This window comes from Apium graveolens, chromosome 7, assembly GCF_009905375.1.
Source record: "Apium graveolens cultivar Ventura chromosome 7, ASM990537v1, whole genome shotgun sequence".
In the NCBI taxonomy this organism is placed as follows: Eukaryota; Viridiplantae; Streptophyta; class Magnoliopsida; order Apiales; family Apiaceae; genus Apium; species Apium graveolens.
In genome coordinates, this window is record NC_133653.1 from 134842049 (window position 1) to 134856959 (window position 14911).

At 40.5% G+C, this 14911-nt stretch overlaps 2 non-coding genes across 2 annotated transcripts; both read right to left on the reverse strand.

The window, feature by feature from the left end:
• Positions 1 to 974: 974 nt before the first annotated feature.
• Positions 975 to 1081, reverse strand: LOC141675535 (small nucleolar RNA R71). The gene has a single exon (XR_012556183.1). It is a non-coding gene; the product is annotated as a small nucleolar RNA R71 (small nucleolar RNA).
• Positions 1082 to 12539: 11458 nt separating this feature from the next.
• LOC141676300 (small nucleolar RNA R71) lies at positions 12540 to 12646 on the reverse strand. Its single transcript, XR_012556898.1, has one exon. It is a non-coding gene; the product is annotated as a small nucleolar RNA R71 (small nucleolar RNA).
• Between the last annotated feature and the right edge of the window lie 2265 nt (positions 12647 to 14911).

Below are 14911 nucleotides of genomic sequence, written 5' to 3' on the forward strand. Positions count from 1 at the left end.
CATGCTAAAGGTAATAACAATGGCTATAGAAGGAAGTAATAATGAAGTTGTGATCTCATGAGTGTTTTATTATTGATAAATTGAAGTGTTAGTTAAGTGGTTAATTGAGTAGTTAATTATAGTTAATATTTAATCAACAATTTTAAGTGTTATTATCTTAACATTGAGAAGTAATCATACATTGGTGAGTGAGTTTAATTAGACAATAAATTAGTCTGAGTCTCTGAGGGAACGAACTAGAAAGTATTCTATATTACTTGCGAACGCGTATACTTGCGTGAATATTAGTGCGTGTTTTCGCCCTAACAAGTTTTTGGCGCCGCTGCCGGGGACTCGGCGTATTTGTTTAGTTTATGTACTTACCATCATTGGTCATTAGGACTCAGTGATTAGGACGTAGTAGTTACTTACTCTTTTCGGTTGTGTTTCAGGTACTTTAGCAAGCGTTTATACAAACTCGTTCTCGTGCTCGCAAGAGGACTTTAGATACAGCTGAGGAGACAGACGAAGTTCTTGATATTCCGGAGAAGTTAGATTTTGAGGATTCGGATTCAGGAACTGAGCAGAAAGAACCAGTAAACATGGGAGATCGTATTGTTCAAGCTGATCCAGCTCTTATGGATTTTTCTCGGCCTAAAATTGATGACATTCAGTCAAGCATCCTTCATCCGGCTATTCAAGCTAACACCTTTGAAATCAAGCTGGGCACTATTCAGATGGTGCAGAATTCTGTTTCTTTTGGAGGAGCGGCAACTGAAGATCCCAACATGCACATAAGGAATTTTGTCGAGATCTGCAGCACTTTTAAGTATAATGGCGTGACTGATGAGGCTATCAAGTTGAGGCTTTTCCCATTCTCACTGAGGGATAAGGCTAAAGACTGGTTACATTCTGAACCAGCTGGGTCCATCACTACGTGGCAAGATCTTGCACAAAAGTTTCTGGTAAAGTTTTATCCAATGGCAAAGACTGCTGCTATGAGGAGTGCTCTTACTCAGTTTGCGCAGCAACCTACAGAATCTATGTGCGAGGCTTGGGAACGCTACAAGGAAATGTTAAGAAAATGTCCACATCATGGAATGCCGGATTGGATGGTGATCACTGGTTTTTATAATGGTTTGGGGGCCCAATCTCGGCCCATGCTCGATGCAGCAGCTGGAGGAGCCTTATGGGCTAAAAGCTATACTGAGGCGTATAATCTTATAGAGACGATGGCTGCAAATGAGCATCAAAACCCAACTCAGAGGATGACGTCAGGCAAGGTCGCAGGTATTCTGGAAGTTGATACAGCCACCGCTATTACAGCCCAGCTCCAAGCGCTATCAATGAAGGTTGATTCTCTGGCTACGTATGGAGTTAATCAAATAGCTATGGTTTGTGAGCTTTGTGCAGGTTCTCATGCTACGGATCAGTGTTCTCTTGTCAACGAATCTGTTCAGTATGTGAATAATTATCAGCGACAACAGCAGCCTGTGCCAGCGACCTATCATCCTAATAACAGAAATCATCCAAATTTCAGCTGGGGGAATAATCAGAATGCTATTCAGCCACCATATCAGCAAGGAGTGAGTAAACAGTTTAACCCACCTGGATTCCAGCAACCACAGCAGTATGCTACAAGGCAATCATATCCTCAACAGGGAAGTGCAGCTGCACCTACTAGTGCTGATTTTGAGGAACTTAAGCTGTTGTGCAAGAGTCAGGCGGTTTCTATCAAGACCTTGGAAAATCAAATTGGTCAATTAGCCAATGCAGTGCTCAATCGTCAACCTGGCACTCTTCCCAGTGACACGGAAGTACCAGGCAGGAAGGAAGCTAAAGAGCAAGTCAAGGCTATTACCTTAAGGTCTGGAAAAGTAGCTGATGCTGAAAAGGCAAAAGAAGTCGAAGCTGAAGTTAGAGATGAAGAATCTAAGAAAAAGGAGAAAGCGGCGGAACCAAGGAAGACTACTGTTGAACACACTCTGCCTGAGGCTAATACAGGGGAGAAACAGCTCTATCCTCCACCACCTTTTCCTAAGAGATTGCAGCAACAAAAGCTGGATAGACAGTTCGGGAAGTTTCTGGAGGTGTTCAAGAAACTTCACATCAATATACCTTTCGCTGAGGCTCTGGAACAAATGCCTAGTTATGCGAAGTTTATGAAGACTATTCTTTCAAGGAAGGTGAAACTGGATGACCTTGAAACCGTTGCTCTCACGGAAGAATGCAGCGCTGTTCTGCAACAAAAGTTACCACCAAAACTGAAAGATCCTGGAAGCTTCACCATTCCTTGCACCATTGGCAATCTAACTTTTGACAAGTGCCTTTGTGATTTGGGAGCAAGCATTAATCTGATGCCGTTGTCGATCTTTAAAAAGCTGGATCTGCCTGATCCAAAACCCACATACATGTCGCTACAATTGGCGGACCGTTCCATTACTTACCCAAGGGGCATAGTTGAGGATGTGCTCGTCAAGGTGGATAAGCTCTTCTTTCCAGCAGATTTTGTTATTCTGGATTTTGAGGAAGATAAGAAGATTCCCATAATCTTGGGGAGGCCTTTCTTGGCTACTGGCCGTACCTTGATAGATGTGCAAAAAGGGGAACTTACTATGCGGGTCCAAGATCAGGATGTGACCTTCAACGTATTCAAGGCAATGAAATTCCCTACAGAAGATGAGGAGTGCTTAAAAGTGGATGTGATTGATTCCGCGGTTACTTCAGAACTCGAGCACATGCTAATGTTTGATGCATTGGAAAAGGCCTTAGTGGGGGAATTTGACAGTGATGATGAAGATAACAACGAGCAATTATAATATATGAACGCTTCTCCCTGGAAGCGAAAGCTGGACATACCATTTGAATCTCTTGGTACTTCTGACCTCAAGAACGCTGAAGGGAAGCTCAAACCATCAATAGAGGAAGCACCTACCTTGGAGCTCAAACCATTACCTGAACACTTGAGGTATGCTTTTTTAGGTGATTCATCTACGTTACCTGTTATTATTTCAGCTGACCTTTCAGGTAGTGAGGAAGACAAGCTATTAAGGATTTTGAGAGAATTCAAATCGGCTATAGGATGGACCATAGCAGACATCAAGGGGATCAGTCCTTCATATTGTATGCATAAAATTCTGCTAGAGGAAGGTAGTAAGCCAACTGTGGAACAGCAACGAAGACTGAATCCCATCATGAAGGAGGTGGTGAAGAAAGAAATTCTGAAATGGCTAGATGCAGGCATCATTTATCCTATTTCTGACAGCTCGTGGGTGAGCCCCGTACAATGTGTACCTAAGAAGGGAGGTATCACTGTGGTCGCAAATGAAAAGAATGAGCTCATCCCTACTCGAACAGTTACAGGATGGAGAGTATGCATGGATTATAGAAAATTGAACAAAGCCACAAGGAAGGATCACTTCCCCCTTCCATTTATTGATCAAATGCTTGACAGATTAGCGGGTCATGAGTATTTTTGTCTTCTGGATGGTTATTCCGGGTATAATCAGATTTGTATTGCACCAGAGGATCAGGAAAAGACTACCTTCACTTGTCCATTTGGCACATTTGCTTTTCGTAGAGTTTCGTTTGGGTTATGTGGCGCCCCGGCCACCTTTCAGAGATGTATGATGGCTATATTCTCTGACATGATTGGAAATAACGTCGAAGTGTTCATGGATGACTTCTCCGTCTTTGGACACTCATATGATGAATATTTGAATAATCTGCGCGCCGTACTCAAAAGATTCGTGGAAACTAATTTGGTGCTTAATTGGGAGAAATGTCATTTTATTGTGCGTGAAGGCATTATCCTTGGGCATAAGGTCTCTAGCAAGGGTCTGGAGGTGGACAAGGCCAAGGTGGGAGTCATTGAAAATCTTCCCCCACCCAATTCTGTGAAAGGAATCCGTAGTTTTCTTGGTCATGCGGGTTTTTATCGGCGATTCATCAAGGACTTTTCAAAGATATCTAAGCCGTTGTGCAATTTGCTTGAGAAAGATGTGCCTTTCAAATTTGATGATGAATGTTTGGCAGCATTCGAGACTCTCAAGAAGAGTTTGATCACTGCACCAGTTATTACAGCACCAGATTGGACATAACCATTTGAGATGATGTGTGATGCGAGTGATTATGCGGTAGGTGCAGTTCTGGGACAGCGCAAGAAAAATCTCTTCCATGTGGTCTACTATGCGAGTAAGACTTTAAATGGTGCCCAATTGAACTACACCACTACTGAGAAGGAGCTTTTGGCTATAGTCTTTGGCTTTGAGAAATTTCGATCTTATCTGCTTGGTACGAAAGTAACAGTATTCACTGATCATGCAGCTATTCGCTATCTGGTTTCTAAGAAGGATTCGAAGCCGAGACTCATTCATTGGGTGCTTTTACTTCAGGAATTTGAGTTAGAGATCAAAGATAGAAAAGGTACTGAGAATCAAGTAGCCGACCATCTCTCTAGGTTGGAGAATCCCGATTCTACTTCACAAGATAGGACGTTAATCAATGAATCTTTTCCGGATGAGCAGTTGTTTGCAATTCAGGAGGAAGAACCATGGTTTGCAGATATTGTAAACTATCTCGTCAGCAATATAATGCCTCTTGATTTGACATCCGCTCAAAAGAAGAAGTTTCTGCATGAGGTGAAGTGGTATATGTGGGATGAACCATATTTGTTTAGACAGGGAGCTGACCAGATCATCAGGAGATGTATCCCGTTCTGGGAGATGGAGGGGATATTACGAGACTGCCATTCCACGGTTTATGGTGGACACTATGGAGGTGAGAAGACGGCAGCTCGTATTCTGCAAGCAGGTTTTTTCTGGCCTACTTTGTTCAAGGATGCTCATCAGTTTGTTTTAAGGTGTGATCGTTGCCAAAGAGTGGGAAATTTGTCAAGGAAGGATGAGATGCCATTAAATGTGATGCTTGAAGTCGAGGTCTTTGATGTGTGGGGAATCGATTTCATGGGGCCTTTTATCTCATCTTGCAATAATCAGTACATCTTGCTGGCAGTCGATTATGTCTCAAAATGGGTCGAAGTTAAAGCTTTACCGACAAATGATGCAAAGGTAGTGCTAAATTTTCTTCATAAGCAAATTTTCACAAGGTTTGGAACACCTCGGGTAATCATAAGTGATGAAGGATCGCATTTTTGCAACCGTAAGTTCACTTCTATGATGCAGCGTTATAATGTGAATCATCGAGTAGCTACTGCCTATCATCCGCAAACAAATGGTCAAGCGGAAGTGTCTAACAGAGAGATAAAGAGCATTCTAGAGAAGGTTGTTTGTCCGTCAAGGAAGGATTGGTCTTTAAAGCTCGATGAAGCTGTTTGGGCTTACAGAACAGCATAAAAAACTCCACTAGGGATGTCACCGTTTCAGTTGGTATACGGTAAGGGATGTCATCTACCAGCGGAGCTTGAGCATAAGGCCTACTGGGCATTAAAGAAATTGAACCTGGATTTAGATGCAGCTGGTAAGAAAAGAATGCTTCAGCTTAATGAACTTGATGAATTTCGACTTCAAGCGTATGAGAATAACAAAATGTATAAGGAAAAGGTGAAGAGGTGGCACGATAGGAAGCTACATCCTAAGTTATTTGTGCCAGGGCAACAAGTTCTTTTATTCAACTCTCGGCTCCGACTTTTTCCTGGGAAGTTGAAATCAAGGTGGTCTGGACCTTTTATTGTCAAAACTGTGTTTCCACATGGAGCGGTGGAAATTTTTGAGAATGATTCGGACCAAGCATTCAAGGTTAACGGTTAGCGGTTGAAGCACTACTATGGGGACATGGCAAACCGAGAGGTGGTTAGTGCCATTTTGTTGACTACTTGAGAAAGGTACGGAACGTCAAGCTAATGACGAAAAAGAAGCGCTACGTGGGAGGCAACCCATGAATTGTTGTTGCAGGAACCCTTAGAAGTTAATAACCTATCCAAAAACACAAAAAAAAATTAGAAAACAGGGGCTGAAAAAAAAAATTCCAGAGACCCTCTGCGCGCCCGCGCAGCTATGCTGAGCGGCCGCGCAGCTTGCTGCGCGCCCGCGCAGAAATGCTGAGCGGCCGCGCAGGGGTGAGTTCCAGAAAATTTTTTACAGTTCAGAAAAAAAAAACAAACAAACAAAAACACAAAAATAGTTTTAGCCCATAAACCCACGAATTGTTCCCACAATCCCATCATTTTAGCCCTTAATTCCCAAACCCTAATCTAATCCACACCCTATATATACATACACCTATCCTACATATCTCCCACAAAACTTCCTACACTTAAACCCTCTCACAAACATCAAAAATCAGTTCTTACACACTTCTATTCACGAATCAATGGCACCCAAGAGAGCACGCACTATTGACAGCAGCAGCACAGTTCCTACTGCTGATTCATCGAGGGGCACTGCTGCAAGGCCTCGGTTAACTGACAGAGTTGCGGAGGAGGAGTACACTAGGCTGTTGGGGAAGCCAATTCTGAAGGAGAGGGGGTTTTTACCATCAGGGAGGGATGGTAAGTTGTTGCCCATGATTGCAGAGAAGGGGTGGATAGCTTTTTGTGAGTCACCCGAAGCAGTAGCGATGAGCGTTGTTCGCGAGTTCTACGCGAACGTGAAGGCTGAAAAGAATGGGTTTTCTGTAGTCCGTGGGCTGACGGTTGATTATCATCCTGCGGCGATTCGCCGTGTGATTGGACAGCGAGAGAGGAAGCCCGAGGAGGAGAACTGGAATGAAAAGACTACTGAGGATTTTGACTTAGATTTGATTTGTGCGACTCTCTGTCGACCGGGCACAGTTTGGAACCGCAGTCCAGCCAATAATGAGTATCGTCACTTTCCGGCGATCGCCATGAACAGGTATGCCCGTGCATGGAATGCATTTATATGTGCTAATATTTTGCCTTCTTCACATGCGCACGAGGTCACGGTTGAGAGAGCACAGCTGTTGTGGGGAATTATGAATGAGGAATACTATGTGGACCTTGGTGAGTTTATCTACCAAGGAATTCTGAAGTTTTTGAGGGGAGCAAAGCATATGAACATCCCTTATGCATCCACGGTTACGAAGCTATGCCGAGCAGTGAGAGTGAACTGGCCGGCTCATGAGTAGTTGCAGTTACCAGCAGCTCCGATAGATTCTGGCACTCTGAATGGGATGCAGGAGTGGACCGGTGGTGAGCCTGAGGAGCATGGGCTAGGTTATCGTCTTCCAGGAGGGCGTCCAGCACGAGGTGCTACTATGGCTAGGCCAGGGCGTGGTGAGGCTGGTTCGTCGAGAGCTCAGGAGGGTGCTGGGATGGGTGATGCCCAGTATAGGAGGCTTTCACGGCGGATGGATGCCATGTATGAGACGCAGAGCAGGTTTGCTCAGGAGCTCACCCTTGCGTTAGGGACTGCTTTTCGAGGCCTTGGACATGATATCCAGTGGCCAGTTTTTGGTGAGGACTCTGCATACCCACCGCCTGATACTCCACCCACTGAGGGTGATGATGATGATGACTCCGAGTAGGTATACCCTGTGTTTCTTTCTACTACTTTCACTGAGGGCAGTGAAGATTTTTAGTTTGGGGGTGGTAGTTAAGGAATATTGTGTGTGTGTCATTTAGTTGCATATTCATGATAGTTTAGTTCATATAGTTGCATAATTTATGCCATATAGTTTTTTTATGAATGTCATGTAGCTCATGCATTTACTATGATCCCTTTTGCAATGATTTATCGACTGAATTGTGATATTGATGCGAGTGTAGTGATAGCATTAAAGTGATATTAAGTTGTGTAGGTTGATATGCATGCTAGAAACAATTGTAAGTCCACTAAGTCTTAAAGAATGCGTAAGGGCTAGATTGTTGTTATGATTTGGTTGTTTTCAAGGTCAATCTATTTATTATGCTTAGAATTCGATTATAGGTTCTTAGTGATAAAAACATAAAAAGAAAAATTTTTGGAGAAAAAAATATGGAAGTTGTTGCTAGTTGTGGCTAGGCGTCAAATGGCTAGTAGCCGGCTCGCTTATGTTGCGAGTAGTCTAGGGTTGAGTAAGATGGAGCGAAACGCACTTGCTCAGAAGTTATAAAAAAAAAATAAATTGCATAATTGATCAAGAGTGGGCTCTTTGGTATTCGAGTTATTAAGTTCTTAGGGGACTTTGTGCCTAGTGACCTAAGGCTTTTAGAGTCTGGGATCCGCTAACCTAACGCTCGTTACATGGATACCATTGTATAAGTCTTTTGTGGACCTCACTCATTGCACGGTCAAATAAGCATTTGAGTTGTAAATAAAAAGCACGATTCCGTAGTAAGCTCCAGAGTTCTTGTAGTGTTGTATATCACTTTGTGCCTAGAATTTTTTATTCTTTGTATAATCGTAAGATTGCCTTGAAGATAGTCTAGTCATAGTAATTGGTCTAGTTCCGAAGCATATTTGTTAAGCATTTGCACACACCACGTTTTTGGCTGTATGTCCGTTTGCATGAGTTTATTGATCTTTAGTTGTCTAACTGCATTCGTTGAGAGGTAACAATTTGGTTGGTTAATTATAGTAAGGGGGATCGTTGCATTTTCATATAGATTGCATTCATGCATATTTTTATTTATTTTTGAGTCTGTGACGCTTGAGGACAAGCATCGATTTAAGTTTGGGGGTGTGATAAGTGGCATTTTATACCACTTAGAACGTCTTAAAATGGCTTAAATTGGTGTCTTGAAATCAAGTATTTTGTGTATTTGATGCGTTTTTCTAGTGTTTATGCATTTCAGGGTAATAGTTGCATTTCGGGGGAGGAATCATCAAGAATAAGCCTTGGCATGTGTTCACCATTGCGAGAGGAAAGGAATGGGCAGATTACGGCGAAGAAACGGAGCAAGCTTGGAATTTTTCCAGTAGGGTCCTGCGCACCCGCGCAGCAATGCTGAGCGGCCGCGCAGCAGCCTGCGCGCCCGCGCAGATATGCTGAGCGGCCGCGCAAGGTCGGGGGAAAAAGCTGAATTATTTTAGACTTCTACTTCTGTGTGGCTTCCAACTTCTATGTAATCTGAGTTTTATGGGACTATTATATAGGTAGATTTGAGACGTTTTCATAGAGATTATTAAGGAGAGTATTAAGGGGATTATGTTTTAGATTGTGTTTTATGCAAGAAGCGAAGGAGATAAGGAAGAAGACCGATTTAGCACACCGCAACGAAGAGGAAACATATTTTCTTGTGATTCTTGTTTCGTTGTAACGTTGGATGCTAGTTTTCTTGCTTTGACTTATTTACTCTTGTGACGTACTCTGTTTTAATATAATTAATGTCGTTATTATTTTCTTGTGTTGTTTGTCATGATTTCATATGAACCCATGATGGCGATAAGTTGTATTATGGGCTAATCATGATCATGGGGTTACAACGGATTTATTATGGAATTCTTTAGTTAATTGTTTAATACTTTAGTGTGTGATGATTGCATGATATCTAGTATTGGTTGTGCGTATTCGTCTTATGTGCGTCACGAACATATAAGATAGGGTGTTAATCTCGTGTGAAGCGACGGTGGATCTTGAGATTTAGAACTTGCCATGCTAGCATAGGTTCATGTACATTGTGCATGATTAGTGGGTAACTCTAACAGTTTTATTTGCCCTATGTAATCAAAAGGGATAACTTGTGCTTAAATCGTTGTGTTGTCAATTTCTGTAGACATATAGGAACTCAACATAATTGATGATTATTCAACTTCTATCTTAATTGTGGATGCTTGGTAGAATGGTATTAGTACAATGAAAGTTGGCTTTTATCAGTTTCGTGTTATTCGATTAATGTCATCACTGTCACATGCTAAAGGTAATAACAATGGCTATAGAAGGAAGTAATAATGAAGTTGTGATCTCATGAGTGTTTTATTATTGATAAATTGAAGTGTTAGTTAAGTGGTTAATTGAGTAGTTAATTATAGTTAATATTTAATCAACAATTTTAAGTGTTATTATCTTAACATTGAGAAGTAATCATACATTGGTGAGTGAGTTTAATTAGACAATAAATTAGTCTGAGTCTCTGAGGGAACGAACTAGAAAGTATTCTATATTACTTGCGAACGCGTATACTTGCGTGAATATTAGTGCGTGTTTTCGCCCTAACAACTGTCGCTGCGCGTGAGATCTCACATCCACTTCATCGCTCCCGCCAACATCAAATCTGTGTCAACTACTACGGAGCTCGATCCCATCGATCTCCCGGTGAGCTATAACCGGGGAGGCAGCTCTGAAGGCCCCTGGGTATCCCAGCCTGATGGCTCTCTCGGAGGTCAGCGCCTGTCGTAGCTCTACTACGCGGAAAGAGGCCGTGGTGATCTCAGTATTAAGCTGAGCCACTATCCAGTCGTGCACATCAACATGTATGGTCGCTTGGGGTGGTAGAGGTGAGTCTGGATCACTGAAGGATAGGTCGCGAGCCCGGTAGGTGTTGAGTGGCATTTATGACATTTATTATGCTCCGTAAAGCTTTGAATTGGTGTATTTGTACCCAAGTTATTGGTGTTCTAATGTGTTTTTATAGTGTTTTTGCATTTTCAGGCATTCTCCAGGTAATCAGGTGAATTAGCATTGTTTTGGTGCTAATTTGGTGTCAGGAAGGTGTTGGAATAAAGCTAGTTGAAGACCGGCTCAAATCAAGAAGGAGAAAAGAAGAAGTCAGTTTTTGGGTCAGAGAGCTAGCACGCTCACGCTGTTAAAGCACGCGCCCGCGCCCAAACATCAGAAACCCAGCGCGCCCGCGCTGATGAAGCGCGTGGTTGCGCCGTGTCGGGATAGAAGAATCCTGAGTCTACTTGGCTTTTGAGAGAGAGACTTCTACTTTGCATGGGGCTGCTATATAAACAATTTTAAAGCTCATTTTTAGAGGATATCAAGCCAGAGACATGTCAGAGCTAAGGAGAAGACGACGAGAGACCTATAGCACAATTCAACAAAGGCGAAGACGATCTAGTTTATTCTTGTGAATCTTTGTTTTGAGTTGTAATCTTGAATGCTCATTTCTTGTTTTGTTGAACCTATACTCTTGTGTTAACTTTGTTTTATTATTCATTATATATACTACATTTATTATACCATGCTTTCATTGAAACCCACGTTGATAATGAGTCCGATTATGGGCTAATCGTTATCGCGGGGTTTTAGCGGATTTATTTATGGATATCTTTAGTTGATTTGTTTTGATGCCTTAGTGTGTGGTGATTGTATGATAACCTAGTATTGGTTGGGCTTATTCTTCTTATGAGCGTCGCGAACTTATAAGATATTGTGTTAATCTTTAATGAAGCGAAAGTGAATTTAAGGATTTAGAACTTGCCATGCTAGCATAGGTTTATGTATTTGTTATGCATGATTCATGGGTAATTTTAACCATCGTACTTGCCCTATGTAATCAAGATAGATAACTTGTGCTTAAACCGTTATGTTGTCAAATTCTATAGACATATAGGGTCTCAATATAATTGGTGTCTATTCAGCTTCTATCTCTTTTGTGGATGTCTGGTAGTATGGTATTCGTGCAACGAAAGTTGGCTTTTATCAGTTTCGTGTTATCTGATTAGTGTCATCACCATTACATGCTAAGGTTAAGTAACTAAAAGGCTATTGAATGAAGTATTTAATGAAGTTATAATCCCATGTGTGTCATATATATAACTCAATAATTCTTATTCTCTTAGTTATAATTGTTAGTTTAATTCGTAGTTATAAACAATCCCAAATTGTTATCGTTTTAGCATTGTTTAATAACCATATCATCGGTGCATAAGTGAACAACTAATTAGTTAACCAAGTCAGTCTATGTGGGAACGAACTAGAAATAATTCTATTTTACTTGCGAAAGCGTATACTTGCGTGTATTATTAGCGCGTGTTTAATGACTCACAAGTTTTTGGCGCTGTTGCCGGGGATTGCAGTGTTAAATTTTTGTTTATGAGTTTATCATCAGTGATCGTTAAAGTTCATTGACTCGGACATTGTTACTTATCTATTTCCTTGTCTTATTTCAGGTACGCTAGCGAGCGTGTATGCATACGCATTCGCGATCTCGTAAGAGAACTCTGGATAAAGCCGAGGAAGAAGTTGTGGTGGTTCGCATGGAAGTTTTGTAAGAAGAAGAGAAGTTTGAAGAAGAAGAGAAAGTCAAGGAACCAGCTTTAGTAGTAATGGGAGATCAAGCAGAAAATCCTAAGGCCTTAATGGACTATTTTCGGCCTAAGATCAATGACATTCAGTCGAGCATCATCAGACCAACCATCTCGGCTAATGCTTTTGAGATCAAGTCAAGCATAATTCAGATGATACAGAACTCAGTTCAGTTTAGGGGTTCTCCTATTGAAGACCCCAACATGCACATCAGGGATTTCATCGAGATCTGCGACACTTTCAAGTTCAATGGTGTGACTGAAAATGCTATCAAGCTGCGACTCTTCCCATTCTCTCTAAGGGACAAAGCAAAGTGCTAGTTACATTCTCTACCACCAGGGTCTATCACCACTTGGGAAGATCTGGCTCAAAAGTTTCTTACTAAATTCTTCCCTATGGCGAAGACTACTGCAATTAGGAATGCTCTTACTCAGTTTGCTCAGCAAACTGGAGAATCTCAGTGTGAGGCTTGGGATCGATATAAGGAGATGCTAAGGAAGTGCCCACACCATGGCATGTCTGATTGGATGATTATAAACTGTTTCTACAATGGATTGGGTGCTACTTCTAGACCCATACTCGATGCAGCATCAGGAGGAGCCTTATGGGCTAAGAGCTATGATGAAGCTTATGAATTGATTGAACTGATGGCTGCTTATGTATACCAGAATCCTTCCCAGAGACTGACTCAGGGAAAAGTAGAAGAAATTATGGAGTTGGATGCAACAACTGCTATAGCTGCCCAACTTAAGGCTTTAACGATGAAGGTGGACACTTTGGCTAATTATGGGGTTAATCAAATCGCTAGTGTCCGTGAGCAAAAGACAAACAAATAAGACAAAAATGTTTCTAGTCTAATTTCATGCTCCTTCATTTCTTAATCCAGCATCTTTGAATATCTTCAGTTTAGCATGGAAATGGAAATGCTTCTTTGTTCTCTAAAACCTGTAGATAGGCTGCCACATTCCATTTGCATACAATTAACGCATGTGACTGTCAAGTCACTATCAACTGCTCTTTTGAATTTTTTCATCAGTTGAAACTCAATTAGATGATCCGTTGAAACTATGTTGGATCATATGTTGAGAGTCTGGTTGAACATCCGTTGAAACTTTAGTTGATCATTCATTGATGCCTTATGGAACATCCGTTGAGACTATCTTCATAGCATTTAACTCCATTTCATTTATACAAAATTACATTGCATCTAATATTTACAATTAGCCAACCAATCTTACATATCAAACTAGTAGTCAACATGACTTAAAACATTCTACAACATCTAGTTCTCTAAGACATTACAATATGTAGAAATGTGCTACTAAACTTATTAATACATAAGCTACTGTAACGCCCCCAAATCCGGGGTCAGAGGATTTGGTCGTCATAATGAAACATCAATAAAAAACAACTTGTTTAATCAATAAATAAATGCTAGCAGAAGATATTTAGCATCTATGACCCCAATTAATCCAAGATCTTTTAAGATTACAGTTCTAGAAATAAGAATTCCAAATTCCATAAATAAATTTTCACTTTCTTTTCAAACTCTTTTTACAAATTCCCAAATTCAAAACTTAACCCACTAGTATAACTTCGAAAAGAAGTATACTAGACCAACGATTTAATAACATAACTGATAGATATATATAAACATAACTTTATACAATAGACTTACTCTAGTTCCACAAACTCTGGACCAACCATCTTCCAAAAGCTTCTTCTTTGCTTTCTTGAATTATGCCGCTAAACAGCACAAGCTAATCCTCACTGAAGGTTAAATTTAAAAACAGGCAAGTATGAGCGAAAGAAATGCTCAGCAAGTATAATATATAGATGGTCTTTTTGATATAAAACCGACATCTGTAATAAAGCAGAACATTTAAAATCATAATTGTTGAATCAGAAAATTTAGTTAAGCAATCTCAAAATTGATTCCTAATTTGTATTCAAAACCCTTTCGATATTTTTGAGCGAAATGCTTCAGTAATACTTTAAATCTTGATGAGAATAATCGCAAAACAGTGTTTACGGAAATATCGTAAACAATAATAACATGAAACAATGATTATGGAATTAATCATAAATTTTATTTAAAACCGAACTCGTGATATTAATACTCATTTTGTTGTCATATCAAATTAGATAATAATACGAACTTTGATGCTCACAACGTCCCATACTGATGTCAACATCAATCATCTATATTATTACCAACTTTGATATTTAACAACAAATTAAGTATCAATATAAATCAAAAACTGAATCAAAACTGCATCTCACCTTTTATGCAAAACCAAAATACTTGATAAATCATTTATTTATGATTATCCAAATAATAAAGAATTTTAGATATCAATTTATATTGGAACCAATTATATTTCATGTTGTTCCTGATGATCAGTCATGAAACAGCATCGGTATCCCGCAGCCATACCGTAAATATAGGTACCACCGGTGTCCCGCAGCCATATCGTACCTATAGGGCGCCAGAAAAGGCATATATTCGCCTTGCAAGATATTACAGCTACACCGATGTCTCGATCACCTACCCTGTAACCAGTAACCATCCAATCTTAAAACTTTTTTATTGAAAAGGAGTTGAATCAATCGACATCCTAAATAATTTTATTCCCCTATTCACTTGGGCAGGAATACTCGCAACAAAATCATTTTTCTCAAGGTATAAAACTTTTATAAATCCAGTATTTGGATAAGCAAAAACACTTAACTATTCTGAACTTAGAATAACAGAGTACTTGCATGATAAACATTTAACTCA